General features: G+C 44.9%; 1 pseudogene; it reads left to right on the top strand.

Moving 5' to 3' along the window:
* Positions 1–9162: 9162 nt before the first annotated feature.
* Positions 9163–9279, top strand: LOC136642400 (5S ribosomal RNA; annotated as a pseudogene).
* The last annotated feature ends 14108 nt before the right edge of the window (positions 9280–23387 follow it).

Consider the following 23387-nt stretch of genomic DNA (forward strand, 5'->3'; position numbering starts at 1 on the left):
TTTTTTTATTGGAGAAATAAAATATTTTTATGTGCTTCCCCCCTAAAGATGAATGTACTTCTGAGAAGACATGCATAGGATTGGGCTGTCAATCTCCACATCCCCTTCCCCCTAGCTATTTTTTCTACACATGGGGGAAAATACTGTACAGGTGCACTTGTAGCGTGTAGCATGTAGTGTGGCACTACTTTGAGGAGAGGAAGGAGTGAATGGATTCCGAAAAATGGCTTACATGAGTTCCATGTAATAAAATTACTCTAAGCAACTGTGGGAGTAAGAACAAAAAAGGAATTCTTACACGAGAGGGGTCCTTAGGTGCACATAGAAACAGGTACGTTTGCAAACAAGCAATTAAATACAATAATAACAACAATAATAATAACAGTATTTATATACCGCTTTTCAACTAAATGTTCACAAAGCGGTTTACAGAGAAAAATCAAATAACTAAATGGCTCCCTGTCCCAAAAGGGCTCACAATCTAAAAATATGTGAAATATTAAAATATGGCTTAATTCGGGTATCAGAATACTCTGTGACTTTGGGAAGGAACTGGGCATGCAATTGTATGTTCTCTGCTGCCCTGAGCAGCTGCTGTGCATTGCTGGAGAGGAGCTGCAAATGCTGGCTGGTGGAGGGCATGCTTGTGGGGAAAGGATGAGAAGGATCTCTGGCAAGGCTGGACAGCACGTTGTACACACGTAGAATCCCTTTTCACCTGCCCTTAGCATGTGAAAATGGGTGCAGATATATATCTCTGCCAGGATTAAGAGCCCAATCCTAGGTATGTCTACTCTGAAGTAAGTCTCTTTCTAGTCAATGGAGCTTACTCCCAGGAAAGTGCCTAGGATTGCAGCCTAAGAGCCCAATCCTATGCATGTCTACTCAGAAGTCCACTTTAGTGAATGGGGTTTACTGTGGATAGGATGGCAGCCTCAGGGCCCAATCCTGTGCCTGTCTACTCAGAAGTCAGTCCCATTAGAGGCAGTGGGGCTTCCTCCCAGGAAAGTGTGGAGAGGACTGCAGCCTCAGAGCCCCTCCTCTGCCTGTCTACTCAGGCCGCAAGGCTATGACACTTTCCTGGGAGTAAGTCCCATTGAACACAATGGAACTTACTTCTGAGTAGACATGCTTGGGCTCTCAGGCTGCAAGGCTATGCACCCTTTCCCAGGAGCAAGCCCCATTGAGCACAATGAGACATACTTCTGAGTAGACACGCCTAGGCTCGTGCTGCAGATTGGCACGGGGCTGCACCAGCCAGCTTCCTTCCCCTCCTCCTCCGCCAAGCCAGTATCTGGGCGTTCCGTGGGTGCCGCAGCCCGTCTCCTTGGCTGGCTGGCGGGCTGGCTGTCCGTCCCCCTCCTAGGCGTCGGCGCGTGCCCCCCATGCCCTCCACCGGCTTCGAAGCTGCGCTGAGAAGCAGAGCGCGGGGGGAGGGGAGGCAGGCTGGGCTCAGGCGAGAGCTTGGAGATGGGGCAGGAGGGGGTCGTTGTGCGGTCAGGCAGGGGCCAGGCGCCCGCCCACCCTGCACCCCCCAGCACCCACCCAGCAAATGCCTCTATTTTGCTCCCCCCCCTCCTGGAATGCCTCCAAAGGGGAGGGGCCCCTGCAAAAAGGTGCCGGAACTCCGTCCCCCCGCGTTCCATTAGAAAAAAAGCGCTGGTGATTAGCAAACGATAAGACCATGTGTCGGGAGATGATGTGTGCACCCAAACCTCTCCCCCATATGATTAGCACGTACTGGTGGACACATTGTCCATACTATGTCATGCTGAATGCTGATTATATGTGTGTTGAATGTAACATGAATATACAGGTCAAGATCATAGACAGAACACACAATCTGTAGTGTGCATGGGTACATTGCAATGTGTGAACAGCCTTTAAGTGTTATGAGCATGAGTTCCTTGAGTTGGTGGATCCTAGGTTGGGGCTTTCCCATGAATTCCATTCAGGAACAATGCCTAGTGGAAATAAAAATTCTGCAGGGTGGAAAATCACACCCTGGTTTGGAGAAAGGATTATCTAACAGGTCTGAGGTTTCTCTGACCCCATAGACTTTCAGACTTTGCTTTATGAATCTGGCTTTTTTCCACCTGTGCTTTTTAGATGTCTTTGTCAATGCTGCTTTGTGCCACTATTGTAGAGCAGGCATTAAATTGTGTTTAAAATGAGGCATAAATCTTTTCGATTCTTGTTTTTAGTAACATAAAGAAACACAAAGCAGAGTTAACATACCAGCGCATTCGATGACTTTGTGTGGGCGTGTGGTTTAGTACATTTTTTGACTCTCTCATATTTTATAGGAAAGGGAGAGGGAAAATTACACTTTGCCTCAGGCCAGACTGATTGGTAAGACTTTCAGACACTTTAAGTAGGCGCCACAAATTGTGTAAGCTCTGACCTGCCGGCTTACAGCCACATGACAGAGATATCTGATGCCTTTGCCAAGTCAAAGTGATGTAGAAAGGTGCCTAAGAAATGAAAGGAACCTGGAAGGCATCGTAGAGATTTTTTTTTTAATTGTGGCTGATTTGGGCTCAGCTAATGATGGTTTTCCCTATCCTCCTTTCTCGTAAAAACATAAAAGACCCTTGATGAATCAGGCCAAGGGCCCATCTATTCTATCTTCCTATATCTCACAGAGGCCCATCAGATGCCTCAGGGATCACACAACAAAATACCTGTATTCTCTTGCCACTTCCTTGCATCTGGCATTCAGAGATAGACTACCTCTAAAACCCAGAGGTTGTGTACATTCATCATGGCTTGCACCTGTGATTGACTTTTCCTCCATAAATCTGTGTGATCTCCTTTTAAAATGCATCTAGGTCAGGTGCTATCACAACATCCTGGGGTAAGGAGTTCCACAGACTAGTTACACTCAGGATAAAGAAATATTTCCTTTTCTGTTCTGACTCTCCTGCCAGTCAATTTTAGTGAATGACCCCTGGTTCTGACACTGTGAGAAGGAAAAGAATTTCTCTCTATGTATTCTATCCATCTCATTCATAACTTTATATGTCTCGAACATGTCCCCCTTCAGGTGCCTTCTTTTAAGACCAAAAGGCTCCAAATGTTGTAGCCTTTCCTGGTAAGGGAGGTGCCTCAGCCCACCAGTCATTTTGGTCTCTCTCTTCTGCACCTGTTCCAGTTCCAGTTTCCAATTCCCCTATATCCTTTTTGAGATGAGGCAACCAGAACTAGACACAATGTTCCAGGTGTGGCCTAACCACACGATATGGCCACTCAGTTCACTACTTATGTAATAGTAATATATAATAGTATCAATGTAAAGTCCCACCATACTAGACCTTGTGTTCTGTCTTACTGTCAGTTTCCATCACATGCTCAGTCTTCCCAAGAGGAGCAGTAGTTTCATATAAGCAATTTGCATGATTCAGGAAGGATCATGTCTGTTATTTATGTATCTATCCACAGCGGAAGGTACTCTTGCAATAAAGGCAAACCTGCCTTTTAACCCTTAAGCTGGGTGGCTGCTGACTCTCAGCTGGTGACTCTCATTGACAAGGAATCAACATGGGTCCCCCGAGGAGACTTCCAGTAGCCAAAATCCCACCCACCCCCCCAGGATACAGCAGAAGCCATGCTGGTGCTATTCCACTTCCGCACAGAGATTTAGGTAGGATTGGGCTGTGAGTGTTCTTCCAAAAACATACCCAGAATCCTCTACAACACATAGGGGTTCCCAGCAAAGATGCTGGGGTTTTTCAGCAGACAAGTCCATGTGCAAAGCGTTATTCCAAAGTAGAAAATGTGAGAGACACTGACTTGGGAACCCAAATGCTAATCTTGGTTCTGAGTACCCTTTGTCAGTAGTCAAACCAAACCATTTCACATATATTTAATTGAAAGCAAAAACATTCCTGCAGAAGCACTGTGATCTTTAAGACAAGAAGACATGCATTAGGATGCTGATTGGTTGCTCCCCATGCGTGTTTCTATCTTTTGGAAAGTCTACTTATGATGCCGTTACCAAGCCACCAGAGAACATGAGTCACACAGAGTGGGACAAGTGAGAAGAACTTGCAAGAGCACAAGGACCAAGTGTCCTTTGTTGTGTCAGTTTACTGGCCAATGAAATGTCATCAGTGATGAATTAGGCTTCATTCTTGCTACTGTTGATCGACCAGTGCAAGACAGCAGAAACAGAACAGTTGTTGAAAAACACAAGTTGACTGGCTTTATATAGAAACTAAATTAAAGAATCAGAGGATTCATCATGCATGTCCCTGACCTCTGCTTCCCTTTGATTGTACACAGGGGACCAAAAGTAGTTTTGGATGCTGGACTTTCTGGGGTGAGAAAAATATAAGCAACAATTGGTATCAGTTGAAAAAGGAGTAAAGAAGAAACGAAAAGTATTTTAACTGACAAAAATGGAAACTTGGGGGGGGGGGGAACTATCTAAGACCATAAAGGCAATACATAAAAAACAATGAGGCCAATATTTAAAATGCAGATGAAACATCTGTACAAAAGCTGAAAGGAAATTAAAGGTTCTCACACACTGTTAAAAACAACAGCTCAGTGGTAAATATAAACTTTGCATGGAGAAGGCCTCAAGTTCAGTCCCTGGCATTGCCAGTGAAAAGGAACAGGTTGGCAGTGACTGAAAAGATCACTACGTGACAAAGAGGATAATATTGGGCAAGATGTCAAGGGCTGGGCAGGCACTGGCAAAAGGGGTGATCAGGAGGCTCAGCTGAAGTGGCTCGATGTACAGAGAGCCAGAACACAGTAGGACACAGGGTGTGGACACCCTTTGCCACTTCACCTAATTCATCTCTTGAATTAGCATTTCAGTCAGCCTCATGGCTAGGCTGGCCCTACATCCAAGCAGTACAGGTCTTCTCATGAAGACCTTTGCCATTTTTTTGGGTCCTTTTGCTGCTGCATACTTCATACCCATTACTGGTACCCATTACTGGTAATATTTCTCTGAGGCTGTTTTAAAAAAAAAAAAAAATCCTTACTAATTTTTTTGCTGATACAATATCCAGAAACATGTTAGAGAGACTAGGAGCATGACCTTTAACAGTTTGACGTGGGTTATCTGCATGCATAATACAGTACAGTACATCTCAAAGGCAAAGCTAAGGCTGCAATCCTATATGCACTTTCTTAGAAATAAGCCCTATTGAGCACAACAGAACTTACTCGTACGAAGTAGATATGCATAGCACTGTGTGGGTGATCACGTGCAAGCTGTCACAATGCTCAAACTACGTGTAGTTCCATGGTTTCCCCATGGTCTTGTAGTTAAAAAAAATTATTTATTGCATGGGCAAGTCATGAGTCAGAGTACAGGAAGGATGGGCAGAGAAAGGCTGCATAACCCTTTCTCCTCCAGTCATGTTTAGAGGTAGGAGTGGCATCAGAAGTTGGCCTACATCCATCCATCCAGTTGGGCTGACCCCTTGAACCCTCCAATATTTGTCAGTTGCTCAGCTGCCCCAAATCCCCCCCCCCCGTTCATGCCTTAGGGTGCAATCCAGAACGGTCCTTGGGCCAGCGCAAGCTGGTCCGGAGGTATCGCAAAAGTGCCATAAAACGCTTTGGTGCCACTGAGAGAGGCTGACACAGGATCCACCAGATCCTGACCCCACACCCTGGCAACTCAGCACAGCACCAGGCTGCTCGGAACTGTGCCACCTCTTTAGGTGGTGCAGATCCAAGTAAACCCATTGGGGGCTGCTGCTATGCTATCTGTGGCAAGGGGAATGAACTCCCCTTGCACTAGGCTGAGCCAGCCGGTTAGGATTGGGCTGCCCGTCACCTCTTGATTGGAATACTGTAACACACTCTACATTCAAGGACTGCCCTTGATCACCCTTCAGAAGCTTCAAGTAGTACACAATGCAGCTGTGAAAATACTGATGGGGAAGATATTCTGATGATATTTCACCTGTGTTGTTCCACTTGCCGGTTTTCTTTCAGACACAATTCAAGATGCTAGTTATGACCTTTAAAACCCTAAAAAAAACTTGGGACTATGATACCTGATAGCATGCTGCTCTTCACATGGATCTTCCTGAGCTCTGAGAGTTGCCAGGGAGATCTTTTTGCATGTCCTGCTGCTTTCTATAGCAAGGTGCAGCTTGTTGGGAGAAGCAATAGGGTCGTCTTGATAGTGGCCCCCTCCTTTTAGAACTCCCTCTTGTGGGAGGTTTGTTTTGCTCTTTCCCTCTCATTCTTTCAGGGACAGCTAAAAATACATCTGCTTCAGATGGCCTTCCCCAATAATTCCTGACTGCTGTTTTTGTCTCCTCCTTCATGCAATCTGATGCTGCTGATCTAACATTTGAGAGATTTTTGTATTTGTGTTTTGCTCTCTATATTTAATTTTTTGTATCTTATTACATTTGAGGCTATGCTGTGAACTGCCGTGAATAGAAGAAGAAAGGTGGGATGGTAGAGTGGGAGGAGCCTCTGCCACCTGTAAGCTGGGGGGGGCAATGCAGAGCTTTGCTCCAGGGCCCTCAGAAACTTGGCGTCAGCACTGATGGGGCACAGCTTTGAGCTGAACAATGACTAGAGGGAAAAGCATTAAGCAGACTCTTCCCACCCTTCTTCTTCTCTATCCTGCAGCCTGTTAGTCTGGTTTTGTTTTTTAATGTAGAGAAAAAATAAGCAACTCTGTGTAACATGTAGTTTGAGCCTGAGTATACATATGTTCCATCGCCAGTTCCTAATTCCCCCAATTTTAGAAAATAACTGCTCCATCGACCACAGTTATTTCTACTCTGCTATTTTGTTCATTTGGATTGAGCAGCCCAACTTAAATCCTTTGAAGTCTCCTTAAGTCAGGCTGCAATCTGCTATACCAGTGTTTCTCAAACTGTGGGTTGGGACCCACTAGGTGGGTCGCGAGCCAATTTCAGATGGGTCCCCATTCATTGCAATATTTTATTTTTAATATATTAGACTTGATGCTACCATGGCATGTGACTGTATTTGGGGAAATGTTACAGACCTGTACTTTTAACAAGCTACTGTGTATATTCTTTGAACAATGATAGTCAATGGGAGTTATGCCTGGGTAAGTGTGGGTAGGATTTGAGCCTAGGATTGTTAAAAATGTTCCAGCTTGATGATGTCACTTCCAGTCATGACATCACTTCCGGTGGGTCCTGACAGATTCTCATTCTAAAAAGTGGGTCCCTGTGCTAAATGTGTGAGAACCACTGCTCTACACACTTACCTGGGAGTAAATCCAATTTAACTCAATAGGATTTACTTCAGAGTAGATATGCATAGGCTTACCCAGTCATTCCTTCCCTCTCCCTCCTTCTCCTGCATTCTCCTCCTTCTTCTTTTTTGTCTGTTTCTAAGACTTTCCATTTCTTGCCATCTCCTTCCCTGGGTGGTTTTGTCAGGCAACTTGTCTTGCAACTGATTCAGTATACAGTTGCCACGGGAAAATAAATGGGAACACTGCTATTAAGAATCAGGATACCAGGGAAACAGGAGATTTATTTGCCAAGTGATTTATTAATGAATAATTTTATACTAATGTTCTGACATAGACTGAGGTCATACTATTCACGAGTGATTCATACCCAACTTGAAAAAGGAGCTTTGCCCTAATTACATTTGTGTACACACACACACACACACACACACACTACAATTTATGTGTGCTGGGATATTTGCCATACATTTCACTTGACCTTTTCAACCACAAGCGCCTGGTTTCTTTGCTGTCTTTGCAAGTTTATATTAATTTAACTTCTTTCTGGGCTCAGTAGAAAAGCTCTCACTGGGTGCCATTCAAAATCTAATTCAAAAACATTTTGTTTTACCATAACGACAATCCTCTTTCAGCTTCTCAAACGCAGCAGTTGCATCTAAAATTCTCAGCGGAGATGAGAGATGTCTTGTGTTTGGAAGGATGGCACGATTCCCTCTGCAGAATTCTTTTTCGGCTCCCCTTAGGAGCTCTTCACAGATTCCAGGACCTCCCCCCCATCAAACCCCCCCATACACCCCCCATACACCCCCCCATACACCACAAACAGATAAACATAAAACTTATTTTCCATGACCCCTCCCAGTGCCAGGATGCCATGCAGTGCCATGCATCACAGGAAGTCATGCAGTATCATCCGCATTTCAGAAAGGAAGCACACTGACTGCAGCAACTCCCATGCTGACCAGGTAATATCACCTTCCCCTCCCAAGCAGCCCAGATAAAGGATAGTCAACCTGTATAAAGTATACAGAACAAAGTATTCACTGTAAAATGGCACAGCACTTTCCTTACTAATCTTACGCATTTGTTTCTCCCTCCACCCCTTCCATTACTGTGTCTGCTGGTTAAAAAAAAAATCCTCCCATGAAATAATGAGAAAAAAATATGTGGGGAGGGGGGGAATTGCTTGGAGACATTTTGAGTAGCGGTGTTGGTAGAAGGGTGGAGTATGTATATTTAAAAAGAAATAAAAATGAGACAGTTGGGATTACCTAGGACCCAGGTCAGCATCTCTCCAGAAAAAAACATAAAATATCAGGACTATTAAGAAAAGTGCACGCTAGCTGATTTACAGTGTTGACAGGCCATGAAAGGAAAGACCTCCCACATCATCTTTATTCCCAACTAATTAGTGGATTATAAATTGTCAGGGAGCCTGTTTCACAAATGAGAAGAAAAAGAGCTTGTCATCCAGCCTATAGATTCTGAGACTGGGAAACTCCCTACAAGGCATGCCTCCTGGATTTATGCACCACCACAAAACTGGGGATGAGATAGAATGGAAGAGTTTGTGTGGAGTGAGGGGTAATGTTTAATTAGCCCTCACTCCACTCAGGTTAATTCAGATGAAAGTGTTTGCCTTTGTGGCTGTGGAAAGAGAAATTTTATTGTGATGATGGCATGTGAGTGACTTCAGGTGCTTGAGGTTGCACATCAAATGCTTCTGTCCTTCCCCTCCCCATGTGGTGCCTTGCCACTAAGAATGCCACCCCTCTTATCCAGCAGCATGCCAATCACTGTCTACTCTCTGGATTTGAAAAAGAAGAGAGGACCAGAAATGAAATGTGGCAGACAGGAGAGTAGCATGCCAAAGCAACTCTGACACGCTAACCCAGCAATTTTCAATCTTTTTCATCTTGCGGCGCATTGACAAGATGCTAACATTGTCAAGCAACTGTTACCCTGCACATGCCTGATCTTGTCTGATCTCAGAAGCTAAGCAGGGTCAGGCCTGGTTAGTACTTGGATGGGAGACCGCTTGGGAATACCAGGTGCTGTAGGCTTATACCATAGTCTTTCGAGACTGAAGGTTGCCAACCAACATTGTCAAGGCACACCATCAGTTCTTGGACAATTAGCAAGGCTCACTGCACTGCTGGCCAGGGGCTCACATCCCCAAATGGCTCTACTAATAGATGAACCCTCCCCCAAACACCCGCAGCACTCCTGCAGACCATTCGTGGCACACCAATGTGCTGTGGCACACTCACTGAAAATTGCTCCTGCGAGAAGGAGGAGAAGTGATGGAGATGAGCAAAGACAGGTGATCACCTCAGTCGCCCATAGGAACAGGTAAACTCTGCACAAAGTGACCATAGTATTCTAAATGCAAAGTTTTTTGTGTTGTTTTTTTAAGTCAGTCTTATGAACTAGATGCCTTTCTAACTGGATATTTGATGTTGGCAATATCAGGGTGTCTAGTCTCATCCTCTGCCTCAGATGAATCTACCACAACTTTCCTGACACAGAATTGTCCCCTCTTCAGTTCTCGGGAGTAAAAAGTCAAGCAAGAGCCTTAGGAGCAGAGCTGGATCAAAATGCAAAACTCTCTCTCTCTCTGTGTGTGTGTGTGTGTGTGTGTGTGTGTGTGTGTGAGAGAGAGAGAGAGAGAGAGAATGTTTTCTGTAAACGTTTTCCCCATCACAACGCACACACAGAAAGCTGCTGTTAATTTTCTTTCTTTCTTTCTTAAATTATTCTTTTAATAAAATCTTTAAATAAGATTAATAAATCTTTCTTTCTTTCTTAAATTATTGTGATAACGTGTATTTCATACGAGAGCACAGTGGATTAAATGTACTTCTGGGATGCCGCTTGGGCTCTGTTCAAGTTGAGAGAACTGGCAGTTCTTAAATAAGATATAATCACAGATAATTGAGATCTCTGAATGTTTTTAAGGTTTGGAAATAAAAATGTCTAGTCTTAAGAAATGACTATATTTGTAGCTAGAAATAATTTTCAGCAACAATTATTATTATTATGGCAAGAGATGAGTTCTTCATATGAGCTGAACCTTTCTCGAAAGGGTTGGTGCAGGGCCAACTGAAACAGTTGCATCAGGCAGCAGCTAGTGGAGGGTGCCCATGTCTGTCTACCTACTTGTCTTCACTGCCCCTCTTTCTCCTTTTAGTCTCTGGATTGGAAAAAAAAAGAGGGGGGTCAGAGGAAGAGGAAATGTGGAGAGGGGAAGTGCTGAGCTAAAACATTGGCGAGTGGGAGGAACAGATGCTGGTGCATCATCAGGTAAGGGAAGCAGCATTTGGGACGCAGGCTCAAGTGTCATGAGGTCTTGGTCTAGCCCTGCTTTGTGTTTATATCTTAAACGAAAGGTTTCACCTTTCCACTGGCATACTCAAAGCTGGTATCCAAATCAATATTAGATAAAACATCCATACTAATCAATACAACTTTATCCTAGTAAAGACAAGAATGTTATGTCACAATAATCCAGTTAAACATTTAGTGCTGGCCCCTCCCTTTGCCGCTGGCAGTTGCCATCCTTCAGTGGCTACAGCAACGTTGACAAACAGAATTCTGACTGTGATCCCTTCCTCTGCCACTGAATTCTCTCACCAGCAGCACCTAGAAAGTGGGTGGCACCCCACAGCAGAATGAAGATACCGGGAAACCTGTGAGTACAAGTTAGGTTTCTTACCTCGGTGATTTCCAAATTTTCCAACACAATTCAAATATACTGTGTTTTCCCTCAAAGGAAAAGAATTATACAGTGCATTAATTGAATATAATCAGAATACAGACTTCTTACCACATAATCCTATCCCTCACTGGCCCAGCATATACAGCGCCACTGATGGAGCACCCTTTGCATGCTGTGGGCTGGCAGGGGACATGACAGCCCAGGAGAGGTAAGCGAAGAACATTTTTCCTGTGGGTTTCATGAGAACTATGCTAGTTCATTAGCTGATAAAAGTTGAAGAGAATCAGAGACAGATCTGTGCTGGAAAGTGGGGGATAGAATGTGGGATGCATGGCTGCTATCAAGATCTCCCCCACCCCTGGCCTGGCCCAGCCCATCCCATCCCATCCCTGCCCCAATTCATTCCTGATCCACCCTTGCTGCCAACTTACTGGTGATGGTGGAGTATCTACAGGTCAGTAACACCTCTGCATGGCCTCTGGGGCTTTGTGCTGGCTGCAGAAGCCTATGGAACAGCTGAGCACTTGCAGCACCAGTGGTCTGGGCCATATGGTGGTAGATAATGAGTTGCATTATGAGTTCCCCTGGGGGCTGGGGATAAGAATAGGCCCTCATTTAGGCTGTACTTGTTGTAAGAGGCGACTAGGTTGATGGGACTGTCAGCCTGGGAAGGCAGCTCATCTGAGAGAAGGAAAACTCCGACCCCAAACCTCCACTGCCTTGTGGCTACATCCAGTTATGGAAAAGGCTTCAGGAGTCAACCTCGAGGCAAAATCAGGAGCCGAGTCCCTGAGGCAGTTCGCCTCAAATTAATACATGTAGGGTTGCAGCCCATATTTTTAAAACAATTAGAACCATTCTTTAAAAGCAAGAGTTGTTTTGCCTCTTTGTTTCTCACCCTTCCAGTTATACAAACACTGTTTTACTTTTATCTTTGTGCCCATGAGGCCTAGGAAGTGACTTCCTTTTGTTTCCTTAAATGGAATGTCTCAGGATTACATTATGAGTTCACAGACCACAATGACATCAAGTATATTTACCCAGGCTTCGCGCACTGGAGAGGACACTCTGTTCCAGAACCACCATTCAGAGCGCGATACCATAGTCTTCCGAGACTGAAGGATGCCAACAACAACAATGAGTTGCACCAGTGTAAGGCCCAGACAGGATTGGTCTGTTAATCTCCTTCACTTTCTTCCAGAGTTAATGGGTAACTGGCTAGTTAGATGTGGAAATAGCAAGTTCTCGGTCACAAGAAGCCTGGATGGCTCAGTAAATTTTGTATTTAGTAATTGTACAATTTTGCACTTATTCTAGAGAAACCTGGAAAGATTAAGGACATTTAGGTTGGGAAAACACATTTTGAAAACCAACTTCTTAATAAACCTGTCTTCACTGTACTACACCAGGGGTGTCAAACTCATTTCATAGAGTGGGACGAATAGCATTCATGGTGCCTGCCAAGGACAGGAAGTGACATCATTAATCAGGGAGTGATGTCATTAAGCAAATGATGGCCAGGATGATGGGTACTCATTAGCTGCAAATGACAGAAGAGAAAATGTGCAAATCGTGATCAGATTTTCAAGATACGGGAGAACCCAGTTATCACACCAGCCACCCTTTCAGCAGTGCTGCTTCTGGCAAGGCATAACTTTGCAGCTCAACAGCTGAGTGACGCTCTGAAAAATGACACATCAGCCAAAGTGATGCTGCTGAAAGGGCAGACCATATGATAACTGGGCTTTCTTAGTGCCTTGGCAGCCACTCCCTCTCTCACCCCCCTTGGTCTGCCTCTTCCCCCATAGTGTTCCTTGCCTTCTGAGGCCTCCTTCCATTTCTCTGTCCCAGAGCCTCAGCAGAAGCAGTACTGATGAAAGGGCAGCACAGGAAGAGCCCAACTATCACGTGGGCCAGATAAAGATCTTCCGCAGGCCATTTCTGGCCTGTGGGCCACATGTTTGACACTCCTGTATTACAGGAACAGCCTGCTTTTGACTATGCCTCCTGTGCCCCTGCTTTATGCACATTTACTCAAAAGCAAGTACCCTGGGTGCACTAGGGCTTACTCATCTGTAAGCAGACTATGAGCCCCTTAGGGACAGAAATATGTACTTGTACAGTATGTAAAAATCTATGGAATTTTCCACTGAATATCTGGAATAGAGCAGCTACAAACAGAATAAATAAGAATATAAAATTAATACATGTAGGGTTGCAGCCCATATTTTTAAAACAATTAGAACCATTCTTTAAAAGCAAGAGTTGTTTTGCCTCTTTGTTTCTCACCCTTCCAGTTATACAAACACTGTTTTACTTTTATCTTTGTGCCCATGAGGCCTAGGAAGTGACTTCCTTTTGTTTCCTTAAATGGAATGTCTCAGGATTACATTATGAGTTCACAGACCACAATGACATCAAGTATATTTAAGATAGAAGCTCATGGAGGTCATATTACCAACAAGCAGCATGTCTAACGTCTTCCACTTCACGGCTCTTTTTTTTGTTTTTAAATTGCAGGAAATGATAATTTCTCTACTTATGTTCTTAAACAGAAATCCCAGGATTGTGCAACTGATCTTCTCAGGGTTTGCATGCCTGATTCAACAGGTCTGACTTGAGGCTTATCTCAAAGGATTACATAGTCATTTGGCAAAATGTCAGGAATCTTGAGGACGGTGAGAATGATTATTTGGTGGATCTGTTGGGTACCCTGCAGAGATAACATGGCCCAGAATTTTCATAAATTCATGAACTTGAACCAAGTGTTGGTTCCGATGCAGAGCCACTCCCAGATGGTGTAAATTAGGAGCTTAATTCAAATAACATTTCAGATCCAAATTTGGAAGTTTGTGCAATGGGAGTGATAAGTGATAATTAGTTTTCAGTTGGCACGTCAAAGAACAGTTAAACACATTTCCGCATTTAAGTATTTTAAAATTTTATCTCACCTCATTGTCTCGGGGCCCTCAAGGCAACTCACAAAACAACATTAAAATCACAGGATCTTATAAAACAGCATAGCACTCATCGTGATTTAGAAAAAAATAGTAGCAATAAAATTCATCCAATGCACTCATCTCAAAGGGCTTTTGAAATTACTAAAAATATATATATAACCTCATTCATTCTATTAAATCTTAAACAAATGCTAATTAGATGGGAGGGAATTTCCAAAGAGAGCATTACAACTGAGACCAGATTCCAACAATTAAAACTCTGTACAATAACATTCCCTGCGCATGCTAGTTCTGTGCAGACAAAAGCATTCATCATGTCATTCCTCCCCCCACCTGCAGCCAGAAGTGGTATGGGCCAGAGTAGGGTTCGCACCTCACTTACTATTTGTGAAAACTACACTTGAGAAGGCCTGCTCCAGCTGACTTCAAAAGATAAGGTGGGATGGCAGCAGAGCCTTTGCCTAAGACCTGAAAACATGGGAAGTTTGCCTGGGAGGTGTCAACCTTTGAGGTGTCCCAGAGACAAAACCACTGAGGGCTTTGAAGGCTCTGTCAGCACTTGTGTTTCTTTATTGCTTAATTTGTAAAAAGGTTTCTCAGATGTCTTCAGGTTCCAGAAATTATCTATTTTTTTGCAGATGGATGTGCGGTGACCGCATCCTTGAAGCATCAATGGAAGAATGTCAGTGGAGGAAAACACACATTCCAGTTATAGCTGATCATCTTGCATTAAAGCAGGTCATCACGTCTCAATAATATATCAAGATCTTGCGTTCCACTTCATGCATTACACTCCAGAGTCAGAGGTGAAAGTCTGGCTCATAAAATCCAGATCGTTTGTGTGAGAATGCTCTGACTGCTCCTGAAAAGGGCAGATATCACATCGCAGACTGTTGCAGTCCTACCTGGAGACGAGAAGTGAGTCACATTCAGTTGGGTTAAACTCAGGCCATTGCTTTATTAAGTATTTAACAGACTGCAACTCACTAGCTCAGCTCTAGTGCAGGTAACACTTCTTGTGCTGCAGCAGTGCCTGCCAGGTGACCAGCTGCCTCCTCTGAGGCAGAGCTCTTCCACGGCTCTGAGTCCAGTTGTAGTCACTACACTGCTCCTGCCTCAGCACCACCATGTAACTAACTATCTTCAGAGGTCCCCCTAAGCCGCCATCTCCCAAGTAACCCAAAGGGGTTCTATTTCCAGACCCACAGGTCCTGAGGTCCTCCTGGTGCCTCAGGACCTAATCAACGCTTCATCAGTGACTGCTCTTTCCTCCTCACAGCACTTGTATAGGAACTTTCCCCAGAACCATTACAAACCCCTTCTGGGGAGACAGTGCAGAGCAGGTCAACCCACACCATCCCTAAAGAAAAAGACCTCAAATGCTTGAAAATGCATGTAAAAGGAAACAAACATTCCTATTTGATCCCTAAAAGTGGCCACTTAGTTCTTCACTGAAACCTGGGGAAATGGGTGGGCCCCAAGTTACTAACAGCCCTGTTGAGCGCATAGGCATGCCCCAATGCCCACTTGTGCATTTCCATGTTGGCCTGGGACTCTGTGTGTGTGTGTGTGTGTGTGTGTGTGTGTGTGTGTGTGTGTGTTTTAACTGATTAACTTAACAAGACACCTCCCACCCAATACAATTGCAATTAGATAACAAAAAGGGATGGACAAGAAACAACCCTGGTGAAGGCTGGGGAAAATGCTTGCAGACCAGCACTTCCCAGATTGTGGGTCTAGGTCCTGCCAGTGGGTCATGACCCAATTTTTCTTAGTTCGTGAAACTGCCAGGGCAGATTAGGCTATGTGCATCAAGGCTTAAATAAGCTGCTATGGGGTGGAGCTGCCCAATTCCCATTACAGCCACACCCTTTAGCATTTATAAATCAGGCAGCAGCCTCTAGGGCCTCTCAGAGGTTTTGAGAACCACTGTTGTAGACCATTGGCTGGGGCGCTGATGACATCAATGAGCTGGTGAGACAACTGCAAGCAGCCAGGAGAGCAGTACCTTTCCAGCCCATGACAAAGTTCTCATTGTTTATTGTAATTCCTATCTTCATGGCCAAAAGTAATTCATATTAACTGCTTCATATATATGTGACATTTTTTGTTTTGATAATTCACTTGCCTATAATGACATAAGCAGGGGGAAAGTTCCATACTTTCTTTCTTTGATCGGGGTCCACACCAGCAACTAAAATATATTACTAATTGGTGAAGCACTACATATAAGCTGAAGTTTTGGGAATATAGATTTTGACCGTGGGTGACTTTCATATCATTTGCTGAGCACCAGCAGGAGAAGACAATTTGGTATGTTGTACAGGAAGAAATGCCTGCTTGACAAAGCATTATATTAACAAGGCAAGCGACTGCTTCAGCGCAGTGGGAGAGATCAGGATGTAAATATCAGGGCGTAACCCTACAGAGGAAAATCCTCTAAAGGCTTGTTGAAAGATGCGGTATCAAATGAATTGCTTGCTTCTTAGAAACTGCTTTGATATTTATTGGTTCAAATTGCTCCAGTGACTCACCGTTGCATAAGCTTTCATGGCCCATTTTCATCTTGACATCTCGGGAAGCCAGTCTGATGCAGGATAATGACTAGGTTTTCAAAGGATCAAAATGAAAAAGGAGAAGCTGGGCTGTAATAATTATAGTCTGGCAACGTATAGTTTCACATAATCTGAGCTGAGTAAAGTGATAATATAATAATGAGCAAAGCAATAATGCCAAGGCAGATTATAGAAAGTGGAGCTCCCACTTTGGGAAATTGGGCAGAATTGCCTATTTTGGGGGGCGGTGGAGGGCGCTGAAAGTTGGGCAAATATTTCTCTTTGTACGTGTGTGCGTCTAAAGGCCTAATCCTATCCAACTTCCCAGCACTGATGCACCACACCAATGGGGCAGTGCTGCATCCTACAGCGAGCGGGGCAGTCACGGAGGCCTTCTCAAAGGTAAGGCAACTTTTGTTCTCTTACCTAGGAGCTGCATTGCAGCTGAATTGGTGCTGGAAAAGTGATAAGTGGGTCCTAAGAGCAGAAGTGTCACTAGGGTCTCCACTACCTGGTGTAGGAGGCCAGCGCATCACTCCTACAATGGATCTCCTCCCATGCAGTGGGCGGGGCAATGCTCTGGGCGGTGGGCATGATGTACCACCGCCCTGCCCCCACTGGGGTTCTGGCTATAACTTTTGGTAGAATAGGGATATTTCAACATGGTTTGTTTCATTGCATTCTGCATGAAATTATGCATCATATATAACATGATGGTATTATTTAAAATACCAAGATTTTTTAAATTTTGACCAGTAATGGTGTCACGCACCCCCCCCCGTACGTATCACCTGGTGCGGCCCACACCCCCTACACCTTCCAATGATGCCAATAACTAAGATCAATAAGACACAAGAGTATGCTGTCTGATTATAGCAGTGCTTTCAACCCTTTAAATCTCACAGCACACTGACAAGGCACTAAAATTGTCAAGGCACACCATTGGTTTTTTGGCAATTGACAAGGCACACTGTACTGACAATAGTGACTCACATCCCCCAGTGGCCCTAGTAACAAATGATCCTCTCCCAAATTCCTGCAGCACCCCTGCAGACCATCCACGGCACACCAGTGTGCCACCGCACAGTGGTTAAAAATGGCTGGCTTATAGGAACAACCTACCCTTTGCACGTTTCCTCAGAAGCAACTCCACTCGATTTCAGAGAGACCTGAAGCCCATTGCTTCAGATTACAGTCTCAAAGTGCTCATCAACTGATATCTCTGTATCTCGATAAACATACTTCTGATGGCACAGAGTAGCTTGTGTCCAAATAGCTACAAGCAGAGCAAGTCCATCCTGTTAAGCAGGAGCAATCCCACTATAAAAGATGGCTATCAAACTCTGGGCACACAGGGTTGCCCTGGTGCAGCTGGCTTAGTGATGGTCAGAATTGTTTCCAGATATCAAAGAGGTTTTTTCTGCACTTCCGCTCTTGACCTACCCTCACCACAACCTTATAGAGCTAATTCTGTTGCTACAGAATAGCCTAGTAGCAGTGCACTACATTGGTCAGGGATGCCAGCAGGTATCGTTATTATTATTATTATTATTATTATTATTATTATTATTATTATTCTTTATATACCGCTTTTCAACTAAAAGTTCACAAAGCGGTTTACAGAGAAAAATCAAATAACTAAATGGCTCCCTGTCCCAAAAGGGCTCACAATCTAAAAGATGCAAATGAATACCAGCAGACAGCCACTAGAACACACAGTGCTGGGGGGAGGTGGGCCAGTTACTCTCCCCCTGCTAAAAAAAGGAGCACCCGCTTGAAAAAGTGCCTCTTACCCAATTAGCCGGGGTTACACATCGTTGTTGTGTAACATTAGATCTGGTTGGCAACCTTCAGTCTCGGAAGACTATGGTATAAGCCTACAGCACCCAGTATTCCCAGGCAGTCTCCCATCCAAGTACTAACTGCTGGCGCATAACATTAAAAAGGTGGCAGAGCAGCTTTTAAACTGATCCCTGGGGGAAGGCCGACAGGAGCCGAGGGGCATCCGGTTCGGGACTCCTCATCCCTATGGGATGAGGATGGGGAGGTTAGAGAACAACAAGACAAAGGCAGGGTAGGAGAAGAAATTGGGAAAGGTAGGGAGATGGGATGTGATAGACGGTTTGGCACAATGAGAGGATGCGGGGACAAAGGAGTGAATAAGCAGCCCATCCTGGGGCACTCCGTGTATAAATGCTTTTATGCGAATGCCCGAAGTCTACGAGCAAAGGTGGGAGAACTGGAATGTCTGGTGACAAGGGAAAATATTGACATAGTGGGCATAACGGAAACCTGGTGGAATGCGGAGAATCAGTGGGATACCGCAATCCAGGGCTATAAACTCTACAGAAGGGACAGGCAGGGGCGTGTTGGAGGTGGGGTGGCCCTTTATGTTAAGGAAGGGATAGAATCCAGCAAAGTAGAGATTGAAGGTGGGTCCCACTCCACCGTAGAATCTCTGTGGGTTAAATTACCAGGCTTGTGCAGCGATGTAATACTGGGGGCGTGCTATCGTCCTCCAGACCAGAAATCTGATGGGGACCTTGAAATGAGGAAACAGATCAGGGAGGTGACAAGGAAGGACAGGGTTGTAATCATGGGGGACTTCAATTATCCTCATATTGACTGGGTCAATTTGTGTTCTGGTCACGATAAGGAAACCGGATTTCTTGACGTGCTGAATGACTGTGGCTTAGATCAGCTAGTCACAGAGCCCACCAGAGGACAGGTGACTCTGGATTTAATATTGTGCGGTACGCAGGACCTGGTTAGAGATGTAAATGTTACTGAGCCGTTGGGGAACAGTGATCATGCTGCGATCTGTTTTGACGTGCACGTTGGGGGAAGAATACCAGGCAAATCTCTAACAAAAACCCTTGACTTCCGACGGGCGGACTTCCCTCAAATGAGGAGGCTGATTAGAAGGAGGTTGAAAGGGAGGGTAAAAAGAGTCCAGTCTCTCCAGAATGCATGGAGGCTGCTTAAAACAACAGTAATAGAGGCCCAGCAGAGGTGTATACCGCAAAGAAAGAAGGGTTCCACTAAATCCAGGAGGGTGCCCACATGGCTAACCAGCCAAGTTAGAGAGGCTGTGAAGGGCAAGGAAGCTTCCTTCCGTAAATGGAAGTCTTGCCCTAATGAAGAGAATAAAAAGGAACATAAACTGTGGCAAAAGAAATGTAAGAAGGTGATAGGGGAGGCCAAGCGAGACTATGAGGAACGCATGGCCGGCAACATTAAGGGGAATAATAAAAGCTTCTTCAAATATGTTAGAAGCAGGAAACCCGCCAGAGAAGCGGTTGGCCCTCTGGATGGTGAGGGAGGGAAAGGGGAGATAAAAGGAGACTTAGAGATGGCAGAGAAATTAAATGAGTTCTTTGCATCTGTCTTCACGGCAGAAGACCTCGGGCAGATACCGCTACCCGAACGACCCCTCCTAACCGAGGAGTTAAGTCAGATAGAGGTTAAAAGAGAAGATGTTTCAGACCTCATTGATAAATTAAAGATCAATAAGTCACCGGGCCCTGATGGCATCCACCCAAGGGTTATTAAGGAATTGAAGAATGAAGTTGCAGATCTCTTGACTAAGGTATGCAACTTGTCCCTCAAAACGGCCACGGTGCCAGAAGATTGGAGGATAGCAAATGTCACGCCTATTTTTAAAAAGGGAAAGAGGGGGGACCCGGGAAACTATAGGCCGGTCAGCCTAACATCCATACCGGGTAAGATGGTGGAATGCCTCATCAAAGATAGGATCTCAAAACACATAGACGAACAGGCCTTGCTGAGGGAGAGTCAGCATGGCTTCTGTAAGGGTAAGTCTTGCCTCACGAACCTTATAGAATTCTTTGAAAAGGTCAACAGGCATGTGGATGCGGGAGAACCCGTGGACATTATATATCTGGACTTTCAGAAGGCGTTTGACACGGTCCCTCACCAAAGGCTACTGAAAAAACTCCACAGTCAGGGAATTAGAGGACAGGTCCTCTCGTGGATTGAGAACTGGTTGGAGGCCAGGAAGCAGAGAGTGGGTGTCAATGGGCAATTTTCACAATGGAGAGAGGTGAAAAGCGGTGTGCCCCAAGGATCTGTCCTGGGACCGGTGCTTTTCAACCTCTTCATAAATGACCTGGAGACAGGGTTGAGCAGTGAAGTGGCTAAGTTTGCAGACGACACCAAACTTTTCCGAGTGGTAAAGACCAGAAGTGATTGTGAGGAGCTCCAGAAGGATCTCTCCAGACTGGCAGAATGGGCAGCAAAATGGCAGATGCGCTTCAATGTCAGTAAGTGTAAAGTCATGCACATTGGGGCAAAAAATCAAAACTTTAGATATAGGCTGATGGGTTCTGAGCTGTCTGTGACAGATCAGGAGAGAGATCTTGGGGTGGTGGTGGACAGGTCGATGAAAGTGTCGACCCAATGTGCGGTGGCAGTGAAGAAGGCCAATTCTATGCTTGGGATCATTAGGAAGGGTATTGAGAACAAAACGGCTAGTATTATAATGCCGTTGTACAAATCGATGGTAAGGCCACACCTGGAGTATTGTGTCCAGTTCTGGTCGCCGCATCTCAAAAAAGACATAGTGGAAATGGAAAAGGTGCAAAAGAGAGCGACTAAGATGATTACGGGGCTGGGGCACCTTCCTTATGAGGAAAGGCTACGGCGTTTGGGCCTCTTCAGCCTAGAAAAGAGACGCCTGAGGGGGGACATGATTGAGACATACAAAATTATGCAGGGGATGGACAGAGTGGATAGGGAGATGCTCTTTACACTCTCACATAATACCAGAACCAGGGGACATCCACTAAAATTGAGTGTTGGGCGGGTTAGGACAGACAAAAGAAAATATTTCTTTACTCAGCGCGTGGTCGGTCTGTGGAACTCCTTGCCACAGGATGTGGTGCTGGCGTCTAGCCTAGACGCCTTTAAAAGGGGATTGGACGAGTTTCTGGAGGAAAAATCCATTATGGGGTACAAGCCATGATGTGTATGCGCAACCTCCTGATTTTAGGAATGGGTTAAGTCAGAATGCCAGATGTAGGGGAGAGCACCAGGATGAGGTCTCTTGTTATCTGGTGTGCTCCCTGGGGCATTTGGTGGGCCGCTGTGAGATACAGGAAGCTGGACTAGATGGGCCTATGGCCTGATCCAGTGGGGCTGTTCTTATGTTCTTATGTTCTTAACCAGGCCTGGCCCTGCTTAGCTTCCGAGATCAGACGAGATCGGGCATGTGCAGGGTAACAGTTGCTGCTAATGTTAGATCACTCTCTGGATTAAGAAGGAAGAAGGGGGCAGAGAGGAATAGGAAATGTGGAGGAGAGTGCTGAGCTAGAACACTGGAGAGTGGGAGAAGCAGAGGCTGGCACTTCATGGAATAAGGGGGAGCAACATTTGGCATGCTGCCTCAGATGTCAGGGGGCCTTGGGCTTCAATCAGCTTGGGTCAGAGGAGTCTTGAGTCATTTGATGTAAAGCAGGGATGGGCCATGTTGTGGTCTGGCCTGGCTCTTAAAGGCACAGTACACAACAGGCAGAACATCGATTGGGCCCTCCTGGTAGATTTCTGTGTGATTGTCAGGAGATTGGCAAGGATTTCTGACTGCAGTACGAATATTTTAACAATAACAACAACAACAACAAAAGACATGAAATAAAGCTGCTGAAATGAATAAATTTCCACTAATCCCCACAATAGGTGGGCAAAACTACCCATCTTAATTTGGAAAGGGGTAGATCTGTTTCAGAGAATTCCTTTTTAGAGCATTTTTATTCCCAGGACAAAAATTCCTTGAAGCTGGGGGGGGGGGGAACTAGCATAAGAGAGTTCTGCTACTGTTAGCATTGCTTTTGGTGTCTAGCTACCCTTCATTCCCATATTTTACCCAATATAGATGTTGCTGAGAAGCATGAAAAAGCGAAGAGTTCTCCTTGCATCAAAGGTTTCCCTGCAATAAAGTTTTCTGAATTTGCTCAGAAAGTTGTAGGTTCTTTTAACATTTGCCCTGATAAATGAACCTGGAGGAATAAAGAATCGTATTCCTCAGAAACAGAAATTCAATGTCTACATTCAGAAGGTCTTAACACAGCATAGGGAACTGCTTACATATGTACAAAGCTGCCTTATGCTGCATCATTCAGTTGGTCCATCCAGGTCAGTATTGTTTGACTGGCAGGGGCTGTCTAGTGTTTCAAAGAGGGGTCTTTTCCCAGATACTTGGCGGTATCAAGGATTGAAGCTGGAATCTTCAGCGTGCAAAGCAGAACTGTGGCTATTCAGAACTACTGAGCAATGACCCTATCCGAGGTGACAAAGAACAATTTTCAGTGTTAAGTCTTGGAACCATAATTTTTAATTTCCCCTGATGGATGAGTTAAGAGGATTTTTTTTTTTAAACGGCACACTTCCCAGAGTTCATGTTTTCAAAACTCAGGAGAAGCCTTTGGCTTTAGCCTCCACTGCTGCTTCTACCCTTCACAACTTGGTGGAAACGTTGAGAAACGTGGAAAAGGGGGGAAAGGGAAACTGGCAGACAGCAGGACTAGTGCCAAGGTTTATGAGTCAGGGCAGATTTCAAATGGAGGTCTGGACTTCGCTTGCAATGCCTAAGGAATTTGCAAACTGGAAAAATTCATTTCTGGCTCCTGCTCCAGTTCCAAAATGCTTCTCCATTCTTATGGAGCACCAAGAGTTCTGACTTCTAAAGCACTGCTTTCCTCCACCCCCAAGTGGATCAAGGGCCACCACGTCTTTCCTTAAGTGTGAGCCAGGTAGCTTAGTTTGCATCTGATACAGCTCTAAACCAGCGGTTCCCAACCTTTAGATGCTCAGGGACCACTAAGGCAAAATTTGGAGACGGCGGGGACCACATGCAACCCCCCCACCCTCGCACAAAAAAAATGCAATTAAATTTGTAATACATAAGAAGATTATTTAATAAT

Source organism: Tiliqua scincoides, chromosome 2 (genome assembly GCF_035046505.1).
Source record: "Tiliqua scincoides isolate rTilSci1 chromosome 2, rTilSci1.hap2, whole genome shotgun sequence".
NCBI classification, from domain to species: Eukaryota; Metazoa; Chordata; class Lepidosauria; order Squamata; family Scincidae; genus Tiliqua; species Tiliqua scincoides.